Raw genomic sequence first — 14,253 nt, forward strand, 5'->3', positions numbered from 1 at the left:
TTAATCAGCCAGTTGGTCGTGTCGGAGTCGCCTATTTATTAGGATGTTGGTAGTGGGGTCTGCTTATAAAAAAGAAAAAACAGGAGAAAAACGTCAAAATAATGAAGTGGCACGATGAGAGATTTAAAAATGTAGTTATGTTCATAATAATAGCGGTGTCTTTATAAAGGTGAGTAAAGTATTTTAATGAACACAAATGCTTTGGGGACAATGCACATTCTATTTCAAAGCAAGAAAATTTAAAAAAAGTAATTGGATTTGAAAATATTTTAAAGAAAGTCAAGAAATATAACGTTAAAAAAAATAGCAGTGTTGACATCTTTCTCTACAAACTCCAACATGTACTGTATAAACTCAAAAAAATACTTGAAGGTTCAACTTCAACTTCATGACTTCTTCCAGTATTCTGATGTCGTCAAACTGATCCGTGATCAGTATGCGATGAATAGGACCAACATCCCCATATCATGATGCTTCACCGTCTTCACTGTGTGCTGTGGCTTGAATTCAGTGTTTTCAGGACGTCTGACAAACTGTCTGTGGCTCTTAGACCCAAAAAGAACAATCTTACTCTCATCAGCCCACAAAATATTACGCCGTTTCTTTTTAGGCCAGTCAATGTGTTCTTTGGCAAATTCAAAAAAAACGTTTTTTTTTTTTTTTCTTTTTTTTTTTTTAAACAATGGGACTTTGCGGGGGCTTCTTGCTGGTAGCTTGGCTTCACATAGACGTCGTCTGATTGTACTCACAGGCCAGCTTAGATCTCTCGCCTTTCTGGTTTTGGCTGCCATTTTAAAGCATTTGGTGTCATTTTAGCTGAACAGCCTATCATTTTTTGCACTTCTTTATAGGTTTTCCCCTCTTCTATTAATTTCTTAATCAAAGGACGCTCTTCTTCTGAACAGAGTCTTGAACGACATGCACAGCCAGCATATGCAGGGTCAGTGGCCTTGATCCTTAAATAAGGGCCACCTTTTTTTTTTTCCCACATTACAGTCCACAGACCTCACTAATTGAGCTCAGCACTGCTATTCTTTTGAACACACCCCTTTTCAGTAAATGATTCAGTTTCACAGAATCAGCAGCATGTACGTCATGCCCGTTGGGTCTGTTGGTTTCTATACCTTTACTAACCCGTTTAGAGACGTACTTACAGTGTGGAGTTGAAATTCTAACAAAAACAGCGATTTATCTTGCTAGTGATGTGGGACTGCTATTATTTTGAACACAACTTCAAATGTTAAAATGTGAATTTCCACGGCTACAGTAAGAAATGAGTCCCTTACCAGTATTTTTACTGACATTGGAATAAATGACAAATATTAAGTTATTGAAGTTGCCAACACAGATGACCAGATACCAGATACGGCGGTTTAGCACCTAATTGCTGCCACTCGGTCTCCTCATTGTTTTCTGTTTTACAAGCTGAAAATTTCAGTTCATTCTAACCACTTTCCATCTTTTTTTTCCCAGAGTCGTAGCTGCCTGCTCACCACCGAACAGCAGACGTAGGGAGTCAAAGCATTTAGCTGCTAAGAAGTCAGATATTTCCCAGAAGCGCTGGTTGAGAACAAAACCAGAGCTAAAAGTAAGTAAGAGTAAGTAACCGAACTTGATTCAATTCAGTACTTGGCCAGAAACTGGTCTTTAAAAAAACGCTGCTGTGTGAAAACGAGTGGCGAAACTGTTGGCAAGCAGTGGGGGGGGGGGGGCGGGGGTCTTCTTTTCTCAATGATGAGGACTTGAGTCAAAGAATATTTTCAGATATCCTCGTCTTTATCGCCACTGTCCACTAATATGCCAAAAATTACAACCTGACTCAACCAGCTCCATTATGCTGCTATATAAATGGCCTTTAGCTTGAACTCTGTGGAGGAGGAAGGGACAAAAGACTTTCTCTAGCAGGGATCAACAAAAGGATTACATTCTTACTGCCATTTATACCTTCATTAATATTGTCAGCAAGCTTTTAATCCATCACTCGGTTTCACAGGCAGAGCTAATGTTTTGAGCCAAACCAAACACTCTGGTGAATGGAGATTTCCCCGAAGCAGCCAGAGAAGTAGTGGAGCTATTTAAATAATATCCAGAGTTTGAACACACCCTCCTGCCTTAATGAGACCGATGAGCAGGTAAACTGTATGACTCCTCATCACGTGGCCCCACGCAGACCACCAAAACCATAACCATCCTCTCAGAGGCTCGATGCAGCTAATCTGCCTAAAGAACTTGGATTTTTCTCTAAGCTACATAATTCCTGAGCGAGCCGCCCTGCCTAGTTTGTGTGTGTCTGTTTCTGAAGCCCAACAGTCATGCAGTGTTGTAACAGCTGCGATTTTCTTTACCGTGCTCGTATGTGTCTGCACCTGCTGTGTCAGAGCTCCGGCAGACCTCAAAAGGGCACAAACAGAAGCTTCTTGCATGACTATTGCTGAAACTCTCCATCTTGGATGTATTCTTTTAATGCCCTGGTTGATTTAACTATGACAGAGCAGGATCACAGGCTACGTAGAGCGCTGCCCACGCTGAGTGTAAACAAAGTGGATCTTTGTATATGTGTCGCTGCCAAGGGTTGTGCTGTTACCCACGGCCTTTTGTTTTATTTGATTTGGCATCTGTTTACCCCTCCACACTCTGCACTGCACTGCCCTGACCTGCCCTGCACTCAGCTCCACCACATGCTTGTATTTTCCAACGACTCTTTAACACACTTTTAGCGCACCTGATTGAGAGATTATCAAATCGAGGATGTGATAATTACACATTCAGCAAGAGGAAGTGGTTTAAGAGCAGTTTATTAGAGTTTATCAAGCTGAAGGTTGACCTTCAATCATCTGGTGGAAGTAAAGTACTCAAGCAAACTGGTTCGTGGACTGATGGCAGATGTGCTGTCTGTAAAGAACTGGATACCCTTGCTTTGCTCACCTGAAAAAGAAAGGGATCCGATCAGTCATGTCTGTCCAAATTTTTTATTTCTCACCAATATCTATTTAATGGTTTCGTGAGAATGAGAGTGAATTAAGCAGCAGTAAAGTTTTTATTGGTTCTGCTCTCATACCTGAGCATCTCCACACAAGCACAAATGTAGATGTTAAACTAATCTACTATGAATCATTTAGATGCTTTTTAATTGCATTCCTCCCACAACAAGCCCCCCAGCGGTTCAACCACTCGTCCCAAAATATCTTAGAGGGAGTCTATTTATGTGCTCCCATAAGGATCAAAGGAGACCTCAAATATGGCTCCAATAAGTTGAACGCAAAACAAATGTGTTGGGAGGTAAAAACTTTGAAGATCAGAGTGTTGTTAGGTTTGGTCAAAGTTTGAGTAAAATACTAATTATGAGCACCACATAAAATATCGTCGATCACCACAGTGATTAAAAATCCCCCAAAGGCAGACGTTGTCTTTCAGACCATTGTGAAATTTCAGCATACCATCCAAAGAATAAAATGCACCTGCTGGCTGTATGAGCTCAACTTTACCCTTGCACACCAGCCAGAACCTGACACCTTTATGTGTGACATAAAGTAATTCAGGTTGATGTAATCATTAATGACGCTCTGTTTAAAGCCCCGTAACAGCACATCCAGTACTAAGACGAGAGTGCACTGGTCAGAATAAGTCAGTTAAACCTCGTAAAGGTCTGCAGCAGCACTAAATCTTGATAAGCAGCTACTTCACCTAAAGCACCTGGATAATAAAAAGCTTTCTCACCTTTGATGACTGCATCCTCTTGGGCTGTTGAACCTCAACATGCCATAGTTGCATAATGTTGTGTACAATGAATAATGCACAAATTTCTTCCAAATCCCAAATATGTAACTTCAGTTATAAGTTTGTTGTTGTTTTGTGTGTACCCGAAAGTATGAATCCAAAGAAATCTGTTTTCAGAGTAGTAATGGGGAAAGTCAGGCAGTGATGACGAGTTTTTCAAGGTTGTGGTTAATCTCTGATCGATCTGACTGTATGTACTTCGCAACAGGAATAGCAGTTGTGTTGTGCATCTTGTCATGTGTGGGTGTAGGTTGTTTTTCGTTTTGTTTTGTTTTGGGTTTTTTTGTTGTTTTGTTTTGTTTTGTTTTTTTGGTTGCAAATTGTCAAGAAATCCTGAAAACAAGCAAGTTTTACAAAGTAGGTTGGAATGTTTTCAGGTTCTAATCAACCATTTTTTTTTTTTTTATTTTGGCAGATGAATGAATGAATGAATAAAATGCAAAGACATCACAAGTGTATAATAAATAAATGTGTGCGGGGAAAAATGTAACATGTTTATATACGTGTATTCACATAAGTAAGTGGTAAACTACTAAAAGCTGTGGTGGTCTTTTCAGTGTTCTATTGAGTTCGCCATGAGTTCTTATTCTTCTTTATTTATATTCCATGGTTAAGTCTTAAGTGACAAAAAATCTAATTATTAGGATTTTTTTAATACACGGAACTATAAAGCCTAGTTTCCTTACTTTACATTCACAAGTGTAAACAAAACAACAAAAAAAAATTCACAAACAGATTATTATATATATATTTTTTTTTTCAAGTTATACTGAACCCTCAATATGCACATTGCTCTCATGTCACGTTTTAAGTGTTCAATCATCACGTGCAATAAAGAAGAAAAACAAGTTGGGGTTGTTTTTTTTTTTTTTTGTTGTTTTTAGAAATTTCAGTGTTGACAAGGAAATTGCACATATATTCTACCTTGTGCATTTCCACATCTTTGCCTGCTTAACTGTGCGTGTAAGTGATTGTGCATATTTGTTTGTGTGTGTTTCATCATGCCACCCAGACATTGCAGCCCCACATGTCCAAACTGATAGTTAACATGTCACTGTTGCATAATGCTGCACACAACGAATAATGCATGAATTCCGTAATTTTTTCCGTCATTCAGTTTTAAGTGTCTTTTGTTTTTGTGCGAATCCAAACACAAGGCTTATTAAACTGACATATCACAATCTGAAATGTAAAAACACCTTCTGACACTGTTTATTTCTTTGTTCTCCAGTGCATAGCAGAAACAACACAGTTACCTGATACTTGGGTTATTCTTTGTTTGTAGTTTTTGTCTTGCGGCTGTTTGAAACTACAAAATAGCTAAACCACCTCGAAAAGGAGCATAAATAAGTTGTAAATGGGTTGTAATTTGTGTCTGCTCTCTGTCTTTTGTTGTTGTGAAGGTTAGGAATCAGTTATTGTTTTCAAATATAAATTAAAAGACATCGGTTGGGTTGAGGTGACGACTGACAGCCTGGAACCTTAAAAGAACAATGATTTATGATGAGCTGATTCACGCTTTAGATCAGCCAAAGCCAAATTGTTCAACTGAGCAAGTTAATAATTGTGCAATATCGCATGTTATCTGATTGATCTGTCATCCATTCAACTGCCATGAAGGGCAGACTGTGAATATGGGTATGTATGGGCAAACACGTTAATGAAACAACAGCGATGAATCTGATCAGAGCTGAAGGAGATCTGGTGGGGATGCACACGGCCGACTTGTTTCTTCTTGCTATGAAGACACAAATGTGGAGTTACACAAAACAGCATTGTATGAGAGGCTGACTGGCACATACCTGCTCATTACAGATAATATCAGCAACATAAAAGAAATCACAGGGCAGGGAGGCCAAAGCAATATGCATGTTTGCTGTAATTTTATATTTGCTTCAAATTTCAGCGGTTAACTCCCCCCCCCCCAAAAAAAAAAGAAAAGAAAAAAGGGATGTATTTGTTATGTAGAATTCACGTCAGCCACTTGTTACTACCCCCACCCTTTTTTTTTTTTGGGGCCCATGAAGTGTGTTGTAATCAGAAGGGAAAAGAAAAACCCAAAACATTTAGCCCTGGACCAAGCTGAGAATTTATTTATCAAAACTGTTCTCGAAAAGCTTGAGAAGACCAACACACAAACACACAAACACACTTGATTTGTGCGCCATTGTTTAGTAAACTGAAATTATGCGATAAGCTGCACACAAGTTTTAACACTTACTGTAAATTATTCTACACACATTAAGACACTATAAACACATAAATGCATAAATACATATGTAACCTCACAGCTAAACTAACTGACTTTCTTTTCTGAATTTGAATTAACATTAGATGAGTAAACCTTTCAAACTGTTGTAGCAAGTTATAGCAGGGAACTAATAAAATCAGTTGCTAAGAAATTGAAGGTTCTCATATTTTACCTGAGGTCTGGAGCAATAATACCTTGTTGTAATTGTTCTACTTTCTGTGTTTTTTCAAACTCTTCACGCAGGTACTCCCAAAATCAGTCAAACTTGTATCTTGAGTAAATGTACTTTGTTACTTCCCAGCCCTGAACACGTGCGACTGAAAGTCCTCAGACAGAGGCCCAGATTATGAAAGAGGCAGACTGTAGTCGAGCTGCTGAGTCACAAACTGCTAAGAGAAGGCTGAACAGAGAAAAGACATCCGCAAGGGAAAACTGGGCAGGATGATGTTACACGATTGCTGTGTGGGTGTCTGTGTCTGCATCAACGTGTGTGTGTGTGTGTGTGTGTGTGTGTGTGTGTGTGTGTGTGTGTGTGTGTGTGTGTGTGTGTGTGTGTGTGTGTGTGTGTAAGGGTGTTGCTGTTTGTTGAAGAAGGTCAGGCGCCACAGTTTGGGTGTGACCACCGCTGTCCTGTCAGCACATCAAATGTCCACAACACCCTCCCTCTACCCCCTGCTTGCTCTCTCTCTCTCTCTCTCTCTCTCTCTCTCTCTCTCTCTCTCTCTCTCTCTCTCGCCATCTATCTATCTCGTTTGCTCTATCTTTGTCTCTCTCTCTCTCCTTTCTCACCCTCTTTCCTCCTCCCTTCCTCAGAGCCATGGGTGTAACCAAGAATCTAGATGTCAGTTACTCAAATCTCTAAAAGGAGAGGGGGCTCTGTGTGTGTGTGTGTGTGTGTGTGTGTGTGTGAGAGAGAGAGAGAGCTACACGCAGAGGCAGCAGGCAGGTTTTCTTGAACAATAAAGCTGTTGGTTATTTCTGAACCCTGGAGAGGAAGCTCTACTCCCTGCAGGGTGGGGAGACGATTCACAAAGCCCCCACCCAAAACACACACACACACACACACACACACACTACTGCCTTTGCAGTTATGCCACACCCATTTTCTGCAGGAATCCATAATTGTGTTTTTGAAGGAATCATCTAATATAAAATTGGATAATATTTCGCTTAGATTTGAAAAAAATTCCCCCCCTAACTGCTTTGCTCGCTAACTAAGCCTCAGTCCTCCAGGTGAACTACTGAAATTGTTATATAAGAAGTTTGAAGCAGTTTTTAAATGTAGTTTTGACCTGAGAAAAGTGTCTTCTCTGTCTCTCAGAAGGCAATGAAATGCTTCAGCAGTGAAAGCGGATAATCCTTTGCCCTGCATATATGCATAGATAGATAGATGGATGCTTTATTCAGCCCAGAGGGAAATTTAGACATCTGGGATGAATAGATGGAAAATAAGCAAAACAGCCATAAATCTGAAATATTTTAATAACTACTCAGTTTGAAAATAACTTGTGTAACTGTCTCAAAGTGAAAAGCTGAGTTATGTTCAATATACACACAGTACATACAGTAAATTACGTCAAGACAGTACGAACGGCACAAAGACAATGTTAGCATGTGTGTGTAAATGCTGGAGGTCATTTAAGTTGTTGCAGTTCATCCTCTGGTGACCATGAATATATAAAACCACATTTCACAACAATCCAACTACTGTGATGTGCTGCTGTTGTGTTTCGGTCCAAACTCCTCGATAACCAACAAAGAAGAATGCAGTCTAGAGTTTTGCTTTCCAGGAGATAAGAAGGCGAGAAAAAGAGAAAACAAAAGGAAATATATAAAACAAGCAGCAATCCATGAATCTATGTTCACAAGCCTTTTTTTTTTTTTTTTTTTTAAATGATGCAAACTAAATTGGCTTCGCTTCTTTCAACTGCAATAGCCTTACGACACACACCACACCTCTGCTAGTGTTTGAAGGAGGCTTGCGTGAAACATACGTGAGGCTGATTTGCAAGCCGCTGACAGGTTTGTATCTCTGTGTCAGTTTTAGTTGCTCATAGCTCTGAGGCATGGGCAACTGCAGGATGGAAGACATTGTCAGTTATTGCATGACAGACATACCAACTGACGGGATACCTGTATTTTGACCCTTGTTGCTGAATATTTGAGGTAACAACACATGTTACTTCAGTTAAGTCAGTGAGGGCTGCAGTGACTAGGATATGGCACTTTGCAAGTTATTGGCAATAGTAGCACCCTTTGAGCTAAAAATGAGAAAAAGGTCTGAGATGGACGAAACTGAAGCACATGTCTGCAGAGCTGACTTGAAGGTTTGTTAATTCAACATAAATTTAGGGCCCAGTTCTCACAGCGACTGCTGCTACAAACTGAAATGAGTGTACAAGTACATCCAAAGATGAGCGACATGGTTTGCTTTAAGATTTGACGGTTTGGAAGCAAAAACGAATGGCATTATATGAGAAGCTGTAGAAAACAGTGGCCATGAGGCATGTTCATTATGTCATCTCTGAATACAGACGTATCAAAATGTTGCTGATGACAGGAAATAAGCTTTCACACGTCTGGTAAAAAAGAAAGTCTTGCAGAGTTGCATTTTTCCAGAAATGAGCAGTGCAGCTGGAAGCCGAGGACGTGCCTCTGCTCTTCTGTGTTAGCCCCACGATTCGCCAACCTTTACATTGCATAGTCTGACGTGGACTCAGAGATTTTAGCAGCCTCAACTTGTGCGTTGCGATTTGCGGTAATCATGCATGTTTATTGTTGTCGCATTGTCAGATCTGAAGAATGTGTAAACCAGTGGCTTGAAAACTATGTTGTGCCTTAAAAAAGATGATTTAGCTCGGTTCAGCTCTCATTTAGCACTTAAACTGTCGCTGTGCTCACCCTGACTAATCCACAGTGGTTGTGTTAAACTACAGGGGTGACAAATGTACACTGTCCCCTTTAAATTAACACATAATCCAACAGCTAATCAGCAAAAGCTGTTCACCTCTGAGGTTCCACGAATTCTCTGGTGACTAGACATCCCTCTTTTCTTGGAGCAGGGCTGCAAAATCTGACTGAAGCGCTCCCCAGAAATGTCCCTGTTTTTAATTGTGAAGTAAAGATGGTGGCCAAAGAGGAAGACTGGCAGCACAGCTGAGAGGCAGAGAGGAGCAGAGATTGTGCCTTTTTTGTTAGACAGCAGATGTTAGCTGCTGACTGGGGCAGCTGCTTCTCAAACCATCTGAGTAGTTCGGTTCTCCAGTTTGTCTTTCTTAATGTCTCTAATGCTGGTTCTCTGATTGGATGGGAACTTAGAAGTTAAAAAAGTGTAGTTTGATTTTACTTTTAGTTTTTAATGACGATGTAGTTCTATTCTATTATACTTGACTGATCATTGTATTAGTGATATGAAGTGAACGGGTGAATTGTGGATGAAATATATGAGAGAGCAACTGTGACTCATGTCCGTATTGACAAAGGTTATAGTATTTATATCTTGCTGTATTAAGCATGAGTTTTAAACTCATGAGCAGCCAAGTGCGTTTTAAAAGTAGAAAACAGACAATCACAGCACCTATGTTGCTAAACTGTACTGAGCGAACAAGGGTTTGCTCTTGAAATGAAAATTTCTGCGGTTCATTATTATGGTACTGTCGATCTGCTGCCACTCTGTCCAGAGAGGTGTGTTCGTTCACAGATCTTTGATTTTTGCCTTTATTCATATTGTGGCAGTGAGAGAAGTACAGGTGTGTCAGGCAGAGATAATGGGATGACATACAGTAAAGGGGTGTGGGCTCCAAACTGGTGGGACATGTATAGACGTGTATAAACAGTCTGTCCCTTTCCTATAATTAAGAAGGGGGGGGGTGGGGGTGTTTACATAGATATGAATAATTGGCACGCCAAATAATCAAACTAACAGGGAGATAGTAATAATTGAGAATGGACCAACCTACCAGTTTCGTCCGTGAGCCTCCCCCATCTCACCAGTGTGGTAAACTACAGGACTACAAACGACAAGAATCCTGCTCATCAACTGTCAGCAAGGCATAAACAGATCATGTTTATGCTTTGTGATCACATGACGCACTTCTCCCTCTGTCATTTTCAACAACAATGCACAATCCCTGAATCACAATAGATGCTTTTTTATGGATCGGGTTACATTGTTGAATTAGGGTTGCGTTATAAGTTGACTACATGCCACAGCTAGTCACACGTTAAATAACACCACAGGGCAATATCACTTATACATAACAGACGCACCCTGCTCTGATTCTCACTCCATTTGCACTGGCATGACAATATTTTTGAAAAATGTGCAGCCAGTGAGGAACGAACTCATAGGAACAATTGCAGCATTTGCGTTTGCACTTGTATGTGTGTGGTTGCACCGTAGCTCGTCTGCTCATTCTGACTGTAGAGACAGAGATGTGAATCAGTATAGTCTCAGACTGGCACTGCCAGCATTACACAAACACATGCAGTATTCCCCTGATGTAGTATTAAAAACCTCACACACAGATCGAGACAGAAGGCAAATCGTAATCACACTCTGTCACGGTTTTTTATAGTAGCTCCTCACAGCTGTCCCACAGCTGTCAGATAAAGCTGGAGCTCATCCACAGATCGTATTCTTACATTCCCCAACTTATTATCTCATTCGTTATCTTATTGAGTGAAGACTCTCAACAACAAGGTGTGTCTGTGTGTTGTGTTCGCTTGACCTTTTCTTTCTTGTTCTTCTTTATCTGCTTGCTTGTCTACCTGTCTTCAAACAGAGACATCAATGCAGACTGGTCGTTATCACCCTGGAGCCAAATAGAAACGAATAGAGAGGCTGAGTGAAAAGTGTGTCTACTGGCTGTAAGTTATGTTGTGTTGTTGGAACAAGCTTGAAATAAAACATGGAGTGTAATGTAGAAGGAGGTTTAGTAAAGTGTCTTACTTTAGTAAGATGTCAACATGATTTTGTTTTAGCTGATTGATATGTAATTTTTTTATAGTCTTCTTTCTTCTTCTTCTATGTGGGAATCTCATTTACATTTACCAAAACCCTCTACAACATTTTTCCTGAGCTTGGTTTCTTCATCCATTCATTTTTATCTTAATTTCTAAAAGAGAGGTATCCTAAACATTATTTACATTTTTTAAATTGTGATCTTTGTATTTTACAAAGAGATTTCAGATTGAGGCTCTCCATAGATTCAGAAATAATGTTTCATTTTTATGGGGGGTCATTGTCAGACTTCTATATTTGATTATATTACAGATAATATACATATTGGTTACATAACAGTTGAGTTGAGTTTCCTTAGATGATGTTTCAAAAGTGTAAAATAAATAAATAAATAAATGCACGCCGCTGAATATTCTTTCAGATATCTGTGATGTGATATGATTGACAAGGGCTAAATATTTGACAGATGAAATATGACAGAAGACACTTAACAAAATATGTTGACACGGAGGTATAATTTGTTCAATAACCTTGCAGCGTTAATAGGTCCTGTCGTACGGAGGAATGAAGGTCTTATCACATTTAATCTTGCCTGACTCTTCCAGTGAAACTTGTGGTTCCAGTGAAATCTTAATGCCATCTGAACAGGTCCATTCTTTCTGGCTTCCTAGGAACTTACCTGCACCTTTTTACATTCCACTATATTTTATTTGCACGTCTTCAGCTTTCACTGTAAGAGCATGAAAGCAGATGGCTTTAATATGCCCCATCATCATCACTGTTATCGTAGTAAAATTGTGAGAGCATTAAAGGTACAATCAATAATGTAGAAAATATAAAAAATGTTTTTAAATATTTTTAAGTGGTCTGACGTAAATGTTTTACATGCAACATTCCTGTAGTTCACTCAGGGATCTTATGTTATGAACTCTTGTCCCATTCTTCTTTCAAAAACAAAAACAGCAACACAGGTAGGAACGCAGTTAGGAAGAACTATCATCTGTGTGCGTCTGCTCACAGATACATTTAGAGTTCATTGTGATGGAGCTGCAGTTTCCCCTCTCAGGCTCCTGTTGGGCTTTGGGAGCGGTCTGGGAATCTGACTGAAGGCAGGCTTGGGTTGCTGAAGCTGTGAAATACACTGCAGGAAGTCCAGTATGAGTAGTTGGTATCAGACTTAGCGATGCAGACGGGATTATAACACTATGAGACGATTTTCCAGGGTTGTAAAATCCTGGAAAATTGTCTCATCATGTTTTTCTTTTTGTTCTAATGATTTCCAAAAAAAAAAAAGAAAAGAAAAAGCCGAAAAGTGGCTCATCTACCGGGAATGTGCACTTGGATGTATGTGAGTAAGTAATAAATTAATAAATAAGGATGAGGGACATGTTTGCCACATGGATGATTCTGCTCTGAATGGCCAATGAAAGATTAGATTTGACAACACCACACACACACGCACACAAACACACACACACTTTTATTTTGCTTTCAATTTTAATTCCTTGGAAGGAAATGTTGACATGACAATGCTTAGGTGACAATCAACACTAACAACATTCCCACACAATGTATAATTTACACGCACGCCACAATAACAATGAGTTCTAATCATAACTCAATCAATGAATGTTAAAATTCCTAAAAAAAATAAATAAAATATATATATATATATATATATTAAATACAGCTGTGTAGTCTCACTAGTTATAGCCTGTTGTTTTTAAGTTCCATCGCTCTTTATGTTTGAAATTTTAATTTGTCTAATACTTTGGTTTGTGACTAACCCCCCCCCCCCCCCCGAAAAAACTGTTAACTTGATGTTGATGTTGGTGAACATTGTAAACATTTTAAATTTTGATTCTACATACCAGTGTCAGACATGTTCTCCAAAAATGTAATGCCCAAAATAAATGGCAGTTGTGCATACAGACAAAAGACAGCATATAGTCTACTTATGTGGTAATTTCCTGACTCTGAATTGTGCTAACCATGCCCACAGGAGGAGTTTGTGCTTGTGATATCACCTACTTTCGGAAAAATAACCGATAACAGATACTCCTACCGAGGCCCACTGACCTCAAAATGAAAGCTTTAAATTTCCACAATCAAACCTCAGCCTGCAAGCACATCTACTCTGACCTCCTCATTTTGTTCATTTACAAATCTTTGACTAGGACGTAACCGAATAGCAGTATTCTTCCAGTCACAGGTTTTATATCTGGCAGAAGCTGAAATGGTTGTGACTCTGTTAATGTGGCCTCTCGCTTGCTGCACTGACAAGGTTTCTGTGGCTTGCGAAGGAGTAGCACGCTTCAAATTGGTTACTGTTATAAGTAACATCAGAGAGACTCCACCACATGTTAAAGCTCCGGGTCTGAGTGAGTCAGAATCGGATGAGGAGGCCCGTCTGACCAAAATCAAAGACTAGCAGATACAGAACGACTAAAGTAGTTTGAATATTTCATTTCAAGTTATTTTCTCACTCACAGCTAATGCAAACTCTTGCTCTTTGTAGGTGTCAGGTTTATTTTGTCCTCTAATTGTCCGCAAAAGTCACCAAAATTGGTTTTTAATTGATCACGTATGAATCCCTGGCTGTCTCAATCTGTTTGCAATCTGCTGATTTTGCTCCTCACATGTCTTGTGTTAAATAAAAAAAACATCATAAGACATGCTGACAAGTTAAAAAAACTTTATTTTTAGTGGAGGGGAGCTTTAAGCATTTGGCCAGTCGGCTCAAGCTCCCTGGCTGTAATGTTAGTGTGATATTTTCCAGCCTAAATTCTGCATACAAGTAAACGTTTGCAGCATGCCTTTGTTATTGGTCTGCATTTGCGTATTTCTCTCTTGCAGTTGGAAATAGAATGTCTGATATTAACATGTGCAAAAGGATTGGAACCATAAAATGCCACAAATGTTTTTTACTCGAGATAACTAATACAGTTTGTTTTGGAAAAGAAAGTCAGGTTGGCAATCCGAAACCATCGTTGCACATTGTGATCGTGGCTGACATTAAAATGTCCTGTTGGGATCCGCAGTGTCTTTACGCTCCTGCTGTACTGTGAAGTCACAACCAAAACTCCCCGTGTCATTTTTGACACAGAAACAGAGTTTAATCCGAATGGCCCACCGTCATACTTCCATCCTGCAATGTAATACATGCCTCCTCTCATGCTCTACTTCTCATGCAGAAAGCGCAGGCTTAGCCTGGACAGATGTGTGCTCAGACTTGTTTATCCTTCTTATATAGACGCTACCC

General features: G+C 39.5%; 1 long non-coding RNA gene across 1 annotated transcript; it reads right to left on the reverse strand.

Moving 5' to 3' along the window:
* Positions 1-4,604: 4,604 nt before the first annotated feature.
* LOC115046304 (uncharacterized) lies at positions 4,605-6,391 on the reverse strand. The gene is made up of 2 exons (XR_003840922.1): positions 6,201-6,391; positions 4,605-5,515 (listed from the first exon to the last, which is right to left on the reverse strand). It is a non-coding gene; the product is annotated as an uncharacterized LOC115046304 (long non-coding RNA).
* Positions 6,392-14,253: the final 7,862 nt, after the last annotated feature.

This window comes from Echeneis naucrates, chromosome 1 (genome assembly GCF_900963305.1).
Source record: "Echeneis naucrates chromosome 1, fEcheNa1.1, whole genome shotgun sequence".
Taxonomy (NCBI): domain Eukaryota; kingdom Metazoa; phylum Chordata; class Actinopteri; order Carangiformes; family Echeneidae; genus Echeneis; species Echeneis naucrates.